Source organism: Cherax quadricarinatus, chromosome 7, assembly GCF_038502225.1.
Source record: "Cherax quadricarinatus isolate ZL_2023a chromosome 7, ASM3850222v1, whole genome shotgun sequence".
In the NCBI taxonomy this organism is placed as follows: Eukaryota; Metazoa; Arthropoda; class Malacostraca; order Decapoda; family Parastacidae; genus Cherax; species Cherax quadricarinatus.
Genome location: NC_091298.1, coordinates 36,105,261 through 36,119,248, shown reverse-complemented (window position 1 = coordinate 36,119,248; position 13,988 = coordinate 36,105,261).

The window sequence follows — 13,988 nt, the reverse complement described above, 5'->3', positions numbered from 1 at the left end:
ATGTCCTGTTCATAAGGAGATCCTTTCAAAGAAGCTAAATGAAGACCTTAAGAAGACAACAAGAAACTCTCCTACTTATGCTGCAATAGCCAAGCTTCAGTCTACTACCACCAAGATTGTACAAGCCACTCAGCAGCCTCCACCGCCCACCGCCTCTCCTCTTCCAGACGATATCTCAACAAAATTTTATTACTGCATGATGTACGCACACATGCAAAATGCAGCACACCCGGGTTCTTTCAAAACATCTATAAATGAAATTCTTGCCCTCAACAATATGCCATCATTCAACTTCCCAGCTAGTCCTCCTTCAGCTGATATCTTGAAAATAATTCTGAAAATCGTCAGTTTCGAGGCACCAGATGACTTGCAAGACATATCTGCAGACGCCACCTGCTCTACTTCGGAATCCACCAATGAGAGACCACCTCCGCCTCCAGCTACCACCACTACCACGAACCAATCTGAGGCCTCACTGCCCGTCGAGCCTCCACCAATGAAAGACCACCTCCACCTTCCACCACCAACCAATCACCGACCTCACCTGCCTCTGCGACCAAGCCAATCTTCCTCAACACGCCTGGTGTCTCGTTCTACACCATGAAACCATACAATAACGCAATGTTTGTCCAGGAACTCATCCAACGGCTCCAGGAGGGGACTGTCAAGTTCACCTTTGAGGAAGAGCCACTCATTGAGCTAGACGAAATACTCTACAACCTCCACAATCCAGAGCAAAATCCAAACATCCCATTCAGAGTGTGCCATCTCACAAGAACGAAGTTCAAGAATGTCTCCAATGGTTCAGTTGCATAACTATCTTGCGACTATTCACTATGTAGCTGAATATCCCATCGGCCGTACTACAGCTGACTTTTTTGCACTTCCTGCCATCTTCTGCCTGCTTCCTGTTGTATGACATCACTCGCCTAGGCAGATGCTCACCGCTGATTTCGGTCATCCTCTCACATCGCGATCGACACCTGCAGTACTTCGGTACCACTTGCGCCGAAGTGGTTGGGCCGCTTACCTTTCTTACCCTCCTCTCCTCCACCCTCCCATCCTTTTCCAGTATTTCCATACTTCCCCATCCTTCTTCCTCCTCATCTTACCGCGGCTCTGGCCGTATTTGAGTTGAGGTGTGTAGATTCTGGATACATATGTTTTTAGAAGGGCAACAGATAAGTCAGAACATTATTTGGTTGGAGCTACAGTGAGAGTAAGAGCAAAATGGGATACAAGGAAAATGTCACTAACGAGCAAGAGAGAAGTGAAAGTTCATAAAATTAAAAGAGGTATGATATAACTAACTCTTGGGAGAGAGATGGGGAGGATGAAGTATATGTATAGGGTAGGTTTAACAAGGCAGTTCAAGCGTGTGCAGATTTTGGATATAGGACGGTGGATGCAAGTGGAAAGAAGAACGATTGGTGTAATAAAGAGATCAAGAGAGTGGTAATGAAGAAACAGCTAGCATATGATACATTTTTACAAAAAAGTGATATAGAGAGGATGTAGTATATTGAGAGTAAAAGAGAAGTTAAGAGAGTGGTGATGGAGTGTAAAAGAAGAGCAAATATGATAGTGGGCGAAGTTTTGTAAAAAATACAGTGGTACCCCGAGTTTCGAACTTAATTTGTTCCAGAAGGCTGTTCAAGTGCCAATACTGGACGAATTTGTTCCCATAAGAAATAATGTAAATTAGGTTAGTCCGTTTTAGGCCCCCAAAAATGCATATACAAAAGCACTTACAATAAACTTACATAATTGTTCGAGTTGGAGGGGTTCGACACTCGGGGTACTACTATAATGCTTCAAATAACAAAATTATGGAATATTAGTAAATTGGAAATCCGGGAGAGAGCGTGGATTTACGAATTAAAAACCAAAGACGGAAGTTGTTAGATAGGGAGTTGAAAGTATTGAGAAGTAGGAAATATTTTGAGGAGCTTTTAAATGTTGATGAAGAGACGGAGGGAGCAATTTCGTGAATTGAACAGAGAGGAATATCATGGCTTATGAGTAAGAAAGAGCCAGATGTGGGTGTGGGGGGAAGAGAATGAAGCAGTGCGTAGATTGAAGGGATAAAAGCAGTTGGAATTAGTGGGATCAAGAGAAATTCCAAAACCAGATGTTAATTTTTTTTTCAGTATTTGGTGTATTTGTTCGAGAAATTTATGAAAGGGGAACTTACAAATGAATTTGGCAGAGAACGTGCATAGTTCCTTTATACTAAGAAAAAGGGGATAAGGGAGTTTAGGAATTATAGATGAATAAACCAATTGAGGACCAGGTAAAAATGGTAGAATGGTAAAAATGTTACTGAAAGAATTAAAAGTAAGACGGAGAGAAGGATCGCAGCTGAACAAGGAGGTTTAGGAATGGTAGATGTGCAGACCAAGTGTTTTATTGAACCACATATGAAAACATTTTGATATTTGTCAGCAAGTTTTCGTGGAAAGGAAAGCAATGTGGCACATGTTGCAAGTTTATGAAATAGATGATAGGTTACTTGAAAAAGTTAAGAGTTTTTATGAGGATAATGAGGCTCAGGTCAGGGTATGTAGAACATAGGGAAATTTTCCAGTAAAAGGATGCGTGATATTACAATGGTTGTTTAAGATATTCAGAGATTGGTTTGTGAAAGAAGTGAATGTACGGGTGTTTAGAAGAAGCTTTGAATTGAGAGGAAAATAATCTAGTGCAGAGTGGGAGCTGCCACACTTACTTTTTGCGGATGATACAGTGCTTTACGGAGTTTCTGAAGAGAAGTTGCTAAAGTTGGTGGACGAATTTGGAAGGGACTGTTTAACAAGGAAAATTAAAATGAACTTTAGAGTGTGGTGAAGATATATTAAAATGTTAGGCAATGAAAAGTTGGATGTCATTTTGGAAGGAGGGTGTATGGAGGTGTATGGAGGAAGTGAATGATGATGGAGGGTGTATGGAGGAAGTGAATGATGATGGAGGTGTATGGAGGAAGTGAATGATGATGGAGGGTGTATGGAGGAAGTGAATGATGATGGACGGTGTATGGAGGAAGTGAATGATGATGGAGGGTGTATGGAGGAAGTGAATGATGATGGACGGTGTATGGAGGAAGTGAATGATGATGGAGGGTGTATGGAGGAAGTGAATGATGATGGAGGTGTATGGAGGAAGTGAATGATGAAGGAGGGTGTATGGAGGAAGTGAATGATGATGAACGGTGTATGGAGGAAGTGAATGATGATGGACGGTGTATGGAGGAAGTGAATGATGATGGACGGTGTATGGAGGAAGTGAATGATGATGGAGGTGTATGGAGGAAGTGAATGATGATGGAGGGTGTATGGAGGAAGTGAATGATGATGGACGGTGTATGGAGGAAGTGAATGATGATGGACGGTGTATGGAGGAAGTGAATGATGATGGACGGTGTATGGAGGAAGTGAATGATGATGGACGGTGTATGGAGGAAGTGAATGATGATGGACAGTGTATGGAGGAAGTGAATGATGATGGACGGTGTATGGAGGAAGTAAATGATGATGGACGGTGTATGGAGGAAGTGAATGATGATGGAGGGTATGGCATGCAAAGAGTACGTAACCTTTATTCGGCGTATGTACACACCCTCATTTACAGGCTATCTCCCCCAACCAGCGAACCAGGGACTGAGGGTTGATGATGGGGCCCCGTCGTTCAACCAGTACCCAGGTTCCAGCCAATGAGGAGATGGTTTTGGCAATCGCATGGGTGATGTGGGTACCACTCACCTGTCTGCCATTGTCATTCCGATTCTAGAGCTGGTTGAAGCACGGTCTGCTCTCTAGTGGCTTCTATTCTGCCTTGCTTACCGTGGAGTGCACTAATACCTATTGTTGTACAAAGTGTATATAGTGTACATACTTCTGTTCTAAATTGGTGAAGGATAATACAAGTCAAAAATTTTTCTGCTGTGTTTATTTTGCTCCCTTTACACCCAGGATAACAGGCCTTTGGGACTCCTGGGTTGTAATATGGGTAGCCTGTCCGAGAGCTGAAGCTGGACTTAGAGCACGGCTTGAGCCTAGGGTGATGCTGGATGCAGGAACATTGTGTAGCTTGTTGTCTGGCATTGCATTAGCTTTGCCAACGCTTTACAAACTTTCCGTGTGAATTGCCTTCCTGTGGTCAGCCTTGCTATTCTATGATTGTTCAACAGCTCGCTACTAGCTTGTTCGGTGTGCTCGCTTCACTACGGTCAATCTTGTGTGAAGATTTTGCAATCAGCTTTGCTATTGTGAATCCACCTTGTAAGCGTATGCGTATTCTGCAATCGTACTGTGCATAGCTGAGCGTATTCTGCAAATAATGTGTTACGTTGGGATATTCTGCAATCGTATTGTGCATAGCTAAGCGTGTTTTGCAAATAACGTGTTACGTTGGGGTATTCTGCAATCGTACTGTGCATAGCTAATAACTTATACATTGGGGTATGCCACCTACCTTGTGACCGTGAAGGGGACAGTCGCGCGCGTTTGTGCTCCGTCAAAAAACTGCGTGTCTTGATGGCAGTGGAGGGAACAGAATGCGGAAAATAAGCGTGTGCAACCATAAAGTGCATATACTCCTTTGAACAAACAAAAAAGGAATATCAGTGAACGCTAAATAGGAAAATATGGATTATAGTGTCACATAGAGAGTGCCGGTGGAGAAACGGTTACCGTGGGAAATAGACCTGACCAGCACTAGTGAATTATTGCCGGGTGTCGACACAAGTGGAAATAAACGAATATCGATCTATCTATCTATAAGTAATATAGTGAGTGACAAGGATATATATGTGCAGTGGCATAGTGAACTAAATTGTAGATAAGAGTATCTTACAATATCTTACAAGCGACTGGCACTAGCGAACTATTGCCAGAGGTCCAGTGAAGTGTTAATAACGGATAAGTAACTACTATAGTCATAAGATATGAAACGAGTGATGGTAGCATTGAGGTGCAGGGAATCACAGCATACATAAATTGAGCATACGACCGTTACCTCTACTAAACAGGGAATAATCTTTTCCTTAGAAGTGTAGGGGGAAGTTAGCGTAGGCCTAAGTGAAGTGTGGAGTGTGGGCAAGTCTGGCTCAAACCCACCCTGCACCCACCCTACACCACCACCCACCCTGCACCCACCACCCACCCTACACCCACCACCCACCCTGCACCACCACCCACCCTGCACCACCACCCACCCTGCACCACCACCCACCCTACACCCACCACCCACCCTACACCCACCCTACACCACCACCCACATACTGCAAACTTGGTTCGTATAAATACATCTTGCATATCACTGGCACCAGCAAGAGAAAGGTAAAGTGGAAATCAGTTTTCTTCCGTGGCATACAGTGTAGTAGGATACAGACAGGATGTCAGCACAGCATATCTGTGGGACATGTAAAAAAATCCTTGGAAGGAATTCCAGAATCACATGCAACCTATGCTCTTCCAAACACCATATCTCTTGTACTAGACTAAATACAGCCTCAAAACATGACCTTGAACTAGCAAGGTGCTTCTGGTTGTGCAATAAAGATGTAGAACTTTGGGCAGGTATCAGAAAGGTACTAAGGAGAGTAATAAATGATAAAAATAATCAAGAAAACAAGGATGACCTCTTGGATAGTCTACCAAACATATATAAAACATGGGAGCAAGAGATAGTGTATCAAAAAATGCAGAATGTCCATACCACAACAGATGACTCGAAACTACCTAGTCACCCACATGGTGCTAAGCCAGACCCATCCCCCAGTCTTAGCACTAATACCCACAGTGATGGTGCTGGCCCAAGCTCCCCCAGGCATAGCACCAATACCCTCAGTGCTGGTGCTGGCCCAGACCCAGCCCCATCCCCCAGCCCCAGTGCTGACCCAGACCCAGCCCCCAGCCCTACTGCCAGCCCAGACTCTCCTAGGGACACTACCCAAACCACCACTAAAACAGTAAATATACAACCATCATTGCACAAGACCGTGGCCCACAGTACAGATGTTGGAGAGGAGTCTCCTCCTTCCTCTACTGGGGAAAGTAGATGGAATCCAGGACGGGGTGGCCCTGGCTTGGATACTGAGGATTATAGTGCAGTCCCAGAACCTGCAGAAATTGACAACACACCTCCCAACAATTCTCAACCAAAGGTGAATTTGTGCAAATATTATGCTTGGGGCATCTGTAAGCATGGAATAACAGGGGAAAAAAATGGGACATGCTACTTTGACCATCCCAAAAAATGTAGCGACCTCCTGTCTAAAGGAGTGTGTCGTTCTTCTTCCTGTACTTTCTTTCACCCAAAAATGTGCCACTCCTCGGTCCTCCAGAAGCAGTGTTACAACATCGAATGCCCTGCATACCATCTAAAAGGGACCAGGAGGCACAGACCCCACAAGACAAACAATAGTAGCTACGACAACCCAACTCCAGGTGATTTTTTAGTGGCAGGAAACGAAAAAAGAAAATGGAAGGAAATAACAAAAATAGTCCACCACCTTGGAGCCTTGTTGGACTGGAGGCGCAGCCAGTGGCCACCCATGGCCCTCCAGAATTATTACAACTACTGATGCCAATAACAAAATCCCCCCAACAAACACAGAATACAACCTCGTTCATATTTGCTAATATACAGGGCCTTAAGCCATCCACCAACAACAAAATACCTTTTATCAGTGGACTTCTAGTGGAGTCTAATGCAATGTTTGCAGCCTTCACAGAGACTCACACAAAAGATCACTTTGACAGTGAAATATGGATAAGTGGTTACAACCTTTTTAGATGCGACAGAAAAAACAGGCAACAAGGGGGGGTTGGCCTGTATGTCAAAGAGTCCCTTATCTGCACGGAGTTGCTGAACACCACAAATGAGGTAGTTGAAGTTCTATCAATAAAGATCGAGAACCAAAACCTAGTCATTGTGGTTGTATACAAGCCACCAGATGCAACCTCCCAACAGTTCAAGGAACAGCTACTGAAAATCGATTACTGTTTGGAAAACCTTCCAGCTCCATCCCCAAACATCTTACTGCTTGGTGATTTCAACCTAAGGCATACAAAATGGAAGAATGTAGCAAATAATGTTATAGCTGAAACAATCCCCGGAGGTAGCGCAGATGAAAGGTCACACACACATGAGCTACTAAGTCTCTGCGAAAAACACACCTTAAGCCAGCAGATAGTGGAGCCAACAAGACTAGAAAACACACTTGACCTTATCTTCACAAATAATGAGGACCTGATAAGAGACATAAGAATATCAAAAACAACTAATTCCGATCACAATCTAATCGAAGTCCAGACGTACATGCATAGGGGTCCTGAACAACAGAATGCATGTACCTGTGAAGGTGTCTTCACAAAATACAATTTCAACAACAAGAACATCAACTGGGACCAGGTAAACCATGTCCTAAACGAAACATGTTGGGAAGATGTCTTAAATGACATGGACCCAAACCAGTGCCTTGAAAGGATCAACTTCCTGGTAGCCGAAGCATGTTCTAGGCATATTCCCCTAAGAAAGAAGAAGAGCAGGAGTAAACTGGAGAGAAAAAGACGCTCCCTCTACAGAAGACGACGAAGAGTCACTGAGCTCCTCAGGAGTGCTAGAATATCTGATACACGAAGGGAGGCGCTGACCAGGGAAGTGGAAACTATCGAACTTAAGCTAAATGACTCTTACAGGAACCAGGAGAGGCAGGAGGAGCTTAAAGCTATTAGTGAAATTGAAAGAAATTCAAAATATTTCTTTTCATATGCCAAAAACAAGGCAAATACCACATCTAGTATCGGGCCCTTACTCAGACAGGATGGGACTTACACAGACGACAACAAGGAAATGAGTGAAATATTGAAATCCCAGTACGACTCTGTGTTTAGTGAACCACTAATCGGTCTGAGGATCGACGACCCAAATGATTTCTTCATGAATGAGCCTCAAAACTCCATAAATGTATGCCAGATTTCCGACATTACCCTAACTCCGATAGATTTCGAAAAAGCCATTGACAACATGCCTATGCACTCAGCCCCGGGCCCAGACTCGTGGAACTCTGTTTTCATTAAGAACTGCAAGAAACCCCTCTCGCGTGCCCTAAGTACACTATGGAGGAGGAGCTTGGACATGGGTGAAATTCCACAGTCACTTAAAACAACGGATATAGCCCCACTCCATAAAGGTGGCAGCAAAGCATTAGCTAAGAACTATAGACCAATAGCTCTGACATCCCACATCATAAAAATCTTTGAAAGAGTGCTAAGAAGCAGGATTGCAAATCACCTGGATTCCCAAAATCTGCACAATCCAGGGCAACATGGGTTCAGGGCAGGTCGCTCCTGCCTCTCACAACTACTGGATCACTATGACATGGCCTTGGATGCACTGGAAGAAAATCAGAATGCAGATGTAATATACACAGACTTTGCAAAAGCATTTGACAAATGCGATCATGGCGTAATAGCCCATAAAATACGTGCTAAAGGAATAACTGGGAAAGTGGGGAGATGGATCTTCAACTTCCTAACAAATCGAACACAAAGAGTAGTGGTCAACAGAGTTAAATCGGAGGCTGCCATAGTGAAGAGCTCTGTTCCACAAGGCACAGTACTCGCCCCCATCTTATTCCTTATCCTCATATCAGACATAAACAGAGATATACACCACAGCACCGTATCATCCTTTGCGGATGATACTAGGATCTGCATGAGGCTGTCATCTGCTGAGGACGCGGTTAACCTCCAAGAAGATATAAACAAAGTTTTCCAGTGGGCAACGGTAAACAATATGATGTTCAATGAGGACAAATTCCAACTACTCCGTTATGGAAAACTGGAGGAGATAATAACTAGAACAGAGTATACTACTGACTCCGGCCATACAATAGAGCGGAAAAATAATGTATGGGACCTGGGAGTAGTAATGTCTGAGGATCTCACTTTCAAGGATCACAACAGTGCCACGATCGCACGTGCAAAGAAAATGATAGGATGGATAATGAGAACTTTCAAAACGAGAGATGCCAAGCCCATGATGATCCTTTTCAAATCACTTGTTCTCTCTAGGCTGGAATACTGCTGTACATTAACATCTCCATACAAAGCAGGTGAAATCGCAGATCTAGAGAGTGTACAGAGATCCTTTACTGCACGTATAAGTTCTGTCAAGCACCTTAACTACTGGGAACGCTTGGAAGCACTTGACTTGTACTCGTTGGAACGCAGGAGGGAGAGATATATCATAATCTACACTTGGAAAATCTTGGAAGGAATGGTCCCAAATCTGCACACAGAAATCACTCCCTACGAAAGTAAAAGACTGGGCAGGCGATGCAAAATGCCGCCAATAAAAAGTAGGGGCGCCATTGGTACACTAAGAGAAAACACCATAAGTGTCCGGGGCCCAAAACTGTTCAACAGCCTCCCATCAAGCATTAGGGGAATTGCCAATAAACCCCTGGCTGCCTTCAAGAGAGAGCTGGACAGATACCTAAAGTCGGTGCCGGATCAGCCGGGCTGTGGCTCGTACGTCGGACTGCGTGCGGCCAGCAGTAACAGCCTAGTTGATCAGGCCCTGATCCATCGGGAGGCCTGGTCGTGGACCGGGCCGCGGGGGCGTTGATCCCCGGAATAACCTCCAGGTAACCTCCAGGTAACCTCCAGCAGCCAGGTTAGCTGATACCTTTGAAACGAACCGCTCCTTGTCCGAGCTGTCCCATCTCTCTTTTCAACAGCCTGGCATGAGCAGAGATCGTCAACCTGGAGGATGAAGTGTCAGCCAGAGGGAGAACGTCTACGTCAGCCAACTAAGTCGTGATGAATGGTTTTGAAAAAGCGACAAGTTGAAGATTGAGACACTTATGCAATATATGGGAATTTATTCAGGAAACGTTTCGCCACACAGTGGTTTCATCAGTCCAATACAAAGTAGAAAGGCGTAAGGAGAGGAGGAGTTTGAGGTAATCAGTCCCTCAGCCTGGAGTCGATGTGTTCAGTCCATCAATCTTGTAGAATGTACAGCATAGGGCCGTTGACGTGGCTTATATACTGTAGTGAGGTGAGGTGAAGCAGGAGGAGGTGGGGTCACAGTGGTACCATCCACTAGTCGAAGTAGGTCTTCGTCCAAAGGTTGAACAAGTGTAGAAGAATTTTTTGTAACAAGATCCCATGATGCTGCAGTGTCTGACAGTTGTGATGAATGGTTTTGAAAAACCGGCAAGTTGAAGATTGAGACACTTATGCAACATATGGGAATCTTTATTCAGGAAACGTTTCGCCACACAGTGGCTTCATCAGTCCAATACAAAGTAGAAAGGCGTAAGGAGAGGAGTTTAAGGTAATCAGTCCCTCAGCCTGGAGTCGATGTGTTCAGTCCATCAGTCTTGTAGAATAAGAACATAAGAACATAAGAAAGGAGGAACACTGCAGCAGGCCTGTTGGCCCATACTAGGCAGGTCCTTTACAATTCATCGCACTAACAAAACATTTGCCCAACCCAATTTTCAATGCTACCCAAGAAATAAGCTCTGATGTACAGCATGGGGCCGTAGACGTGGCTTATATACTGTAGTGAGGTGAGGTGAAGCAGGAGGAGGTGGGGTCATAGTGGTACCATCCACTAGTCGAAGTAGGTCTTCGTCCAAAGGTTGAACAAGTCTTCGGCCCTATGCTGTACATTCTACAAGATTGATGGACTGAACACATCGACTCCAGGCTGAGGGACTGATTACCTCAAACTCCTCCTCTCCTTACGCCTTTCTACTTTGTATTGGACTGATGAATCCACTGTGTGACGAAACGTTTCCTGAATAAAGATTCCCAGTGTCTCAATCTTCAGCCAACTAATCACCTGGTGAGCCACGCTTTTCAACTTATGATCCACCTGGTGAGAGACAAACCACTCAACATGGTGTAACTCGACAACAGTATCCAGAGACACCAGTTGCAACGTCAGCAGGGAGTAAAGGGCAAGCCTGTCGTCTGCTTCCTCTGTAACAAAGTAGGTCACATCCGTCCCAACTGCCCCCACAAACCCCAACCCATTGGGAAAATCTCTAATATCCCTAGTAACAAGTCCCTGAAAGAAGTAGAGAAAGGGATGGCCCCTTATTACTGTCAGAGTCTTATTTCCCTTCAGGAAAACTCTAAAACAACTGAAGTCAAAACCTTTAGTGATACTGGAGCATATTGCTCATTATAAGAGAGGGAATATTACCCCTTTCAAAGAACACCTCCTTAAATTCCTCTGTTTTGTTTGAAGCATTTGGAGGAGCTATATATTCTATCCCATTGCATAAAATTTATGTACAGTGCAAATATTACACTGGACACTTGACTGTGGGTGTATCCGAGGGATTCCCAATGAAAGATGCCATGTTATTACTGGGTAATAACATTACCACTGATAGTGTATGTCCTGAACCCATAATGATTAATTCTTCTCCGGTGTTGGCCATAACTCGGGCAACATTTCAAGGGTTGTCTGGCGAGAATGCTGACCTATCTTTGGACGACTCCGATCTCGGAATAGCCAATTTGTTTTACGAGGAAAACTGGCCAGGGCCTCATAAATTAAGTGAACAGACCCAGATCAAGCCTTCCATTTCCAGGGTTGCAGGATTGCCAGATATGTTTCCATGCCCGAGGGACTGTCCTTCCGGGAGGAACAACGAAAGGACCCGTCTTTGAATTTCGCTTTTCAGGTAGCCATGGGTAAATCCTTTTCGGATCATCCGGTCAAGTATAAACTTAAAAACGACTATTTGATCTGCACTGAGACTGGTAAGGAGATAGAGGGCCGGCAACTGTCAGACAGGTTAGTAGTTCCAACAAAGTTTAGGCCTCAGATATTGAATATAGCTCTTAATACTTCATTAGGAGGTCACTTAGGAATTACTAAAACATTATATAGAATCACAAAAGAACTGTATTGTCCAAAATTAAAGCAGGATGTGAAGAATCATATCCGGTGTTGTCGAGAATGTCAGCAAGTAGGGAAACCTATACCGGCTGATGGAGAACCTTTTGCAGAATTAATCATAGACTGTGTAGGTCCACTACCTAGGTCAAAGTCTGGAAATCAGTATTTATTTACCATTATGGATAGAATAACTAGATACCCTGAAGCAATTCCCATGCGCAGTATTAATACTAGAGCTATTCTCAAGGCTTTAACCAGATTTATTTCTTGTTTTCGCATTCCTAAATCTATTCAAAGTGATCAAGGTACTAACTTCACTGAAAATAAATGGTATAAAATACCGACACTATGGAAACATAAACACATATGCAGTTTAATGTGATCCTTTATTGACGTTTCGCCCACACAGTGGGCTTTTTCAAGTCACAAACAGATCTACCCATGGGCTCGGCACTCAGTGCCGCCCTGGCGAACTTATACATGGAACATCTGGAAGCCGAGCGTTTCTCCATCATTATTCCTTCGACTGTCACCTGGCTCCGTTATGTTGACGACATTCTCCTCATAACTCCCAGGCGCTTCAACGCTCAAGCTCTCCAAGACAAGCTCAACCAGGTCGAGCCCTCAATCCAGTTCACACTTGAAGAAGAAGTCAACAACACTCTTCCTTTCCTTGATGTTCTTCTCTGCAAAACTGACCATGAACTTCGTTTTAAAGTCTATCGAAAACCAACCAACCAAAACGATCTTCTCCACTTCTACTCTCACCACGACACCAAAACTAAACGTGGTGTAATTATAGGCTTCTTCCTGCGCGCACTCAGAATCTGCAGCAATGAGTTCCTTGAGGAAGAATGCACTATAATTGAACAAGTATTTCCTAAACTCCACTATCCTCGTCACTTCATCAGAGACTGCAGACGGCGGGCATTAAACATTTTTAACACACCAAGAGAAGACACTGCCGAGAAGAGATACATAGTCCTCCCCACCAACTCCATTGTCAAACATGTTTCCAACATCTTTTCCAATACATCATTCCAAGTATCTACCTCCACAACCACGATCATCAAGGACATCACCAGTAGTAGACAGGACAAGCTTCCATCCTCTGCAGGGGTATACATAATCCCTTGTAATGACTGCAACAAATTATACGTGGGCGAAACATCAAGAGACCTCCAAACACGCATTTCAGAACACCAACACGCAAGCAGGACTGACGATACAAGGAATGCCTGTGTACAACATCGCAATTCACACAACCATTTAATTAACTACAGAAACTCAAGACTTATCGCCACAGAAGACAATACTCAATACCGAAGAATCCTGGAATCATCGCTTATCTCTATAACCAACAATTTCAACCAGGACAATGGCTTCTATAACATAGCTGAACCACTTGCCAAGAAACTTCTCCATCGCTATCCCACATAAGAACATAGAACACTGCAGAAGGTCTACTCACAACTTGTCCAATACCCCTGCCAAGCTACCCAAGACTCTATAACCCCACCCAGTGGATCATCAGATGCAGCATTCTCCACCTGACCTCAACATTCTGAACCTGACTATAAATACTCCTGTACCTTCCATCCCAGGTAGATCTGTTTGTGACTTGAAAAAGCCCACTGTGTGGACGAAACGTTGTCAATAAAGGATCACATTAAACTGCATATGTGTTTATGTTTCCACTAACTTCACTGCCAAAGCATTTAGGGAAGCATTAACTAGGTTAGGGATAATCCACAACTTATCCACTACCTATCATCCTCAGTCCCAAGGCGCCTTGGAAAGATTCCATCAAACGTTGAAAACCATGATGAGAACTTTTTGCATGCGTTTTCCTACAGACTGGGATGAATCACTACCTTTGTTGCTGCTTTCAATAAGAGAAACGGTGCAGGAGTCTACTGGGTATAGTCCGTTTGAGCTGATCTTTGGGCACAATGTACGAGGTCCTCTTCGGGTGCTCAAAGAAGGATGGATGGGAGAAGACGTTAGCTCAACACTCTACAAGGTATGACAGAAATGCACAATTCCGCTCCTTCCAT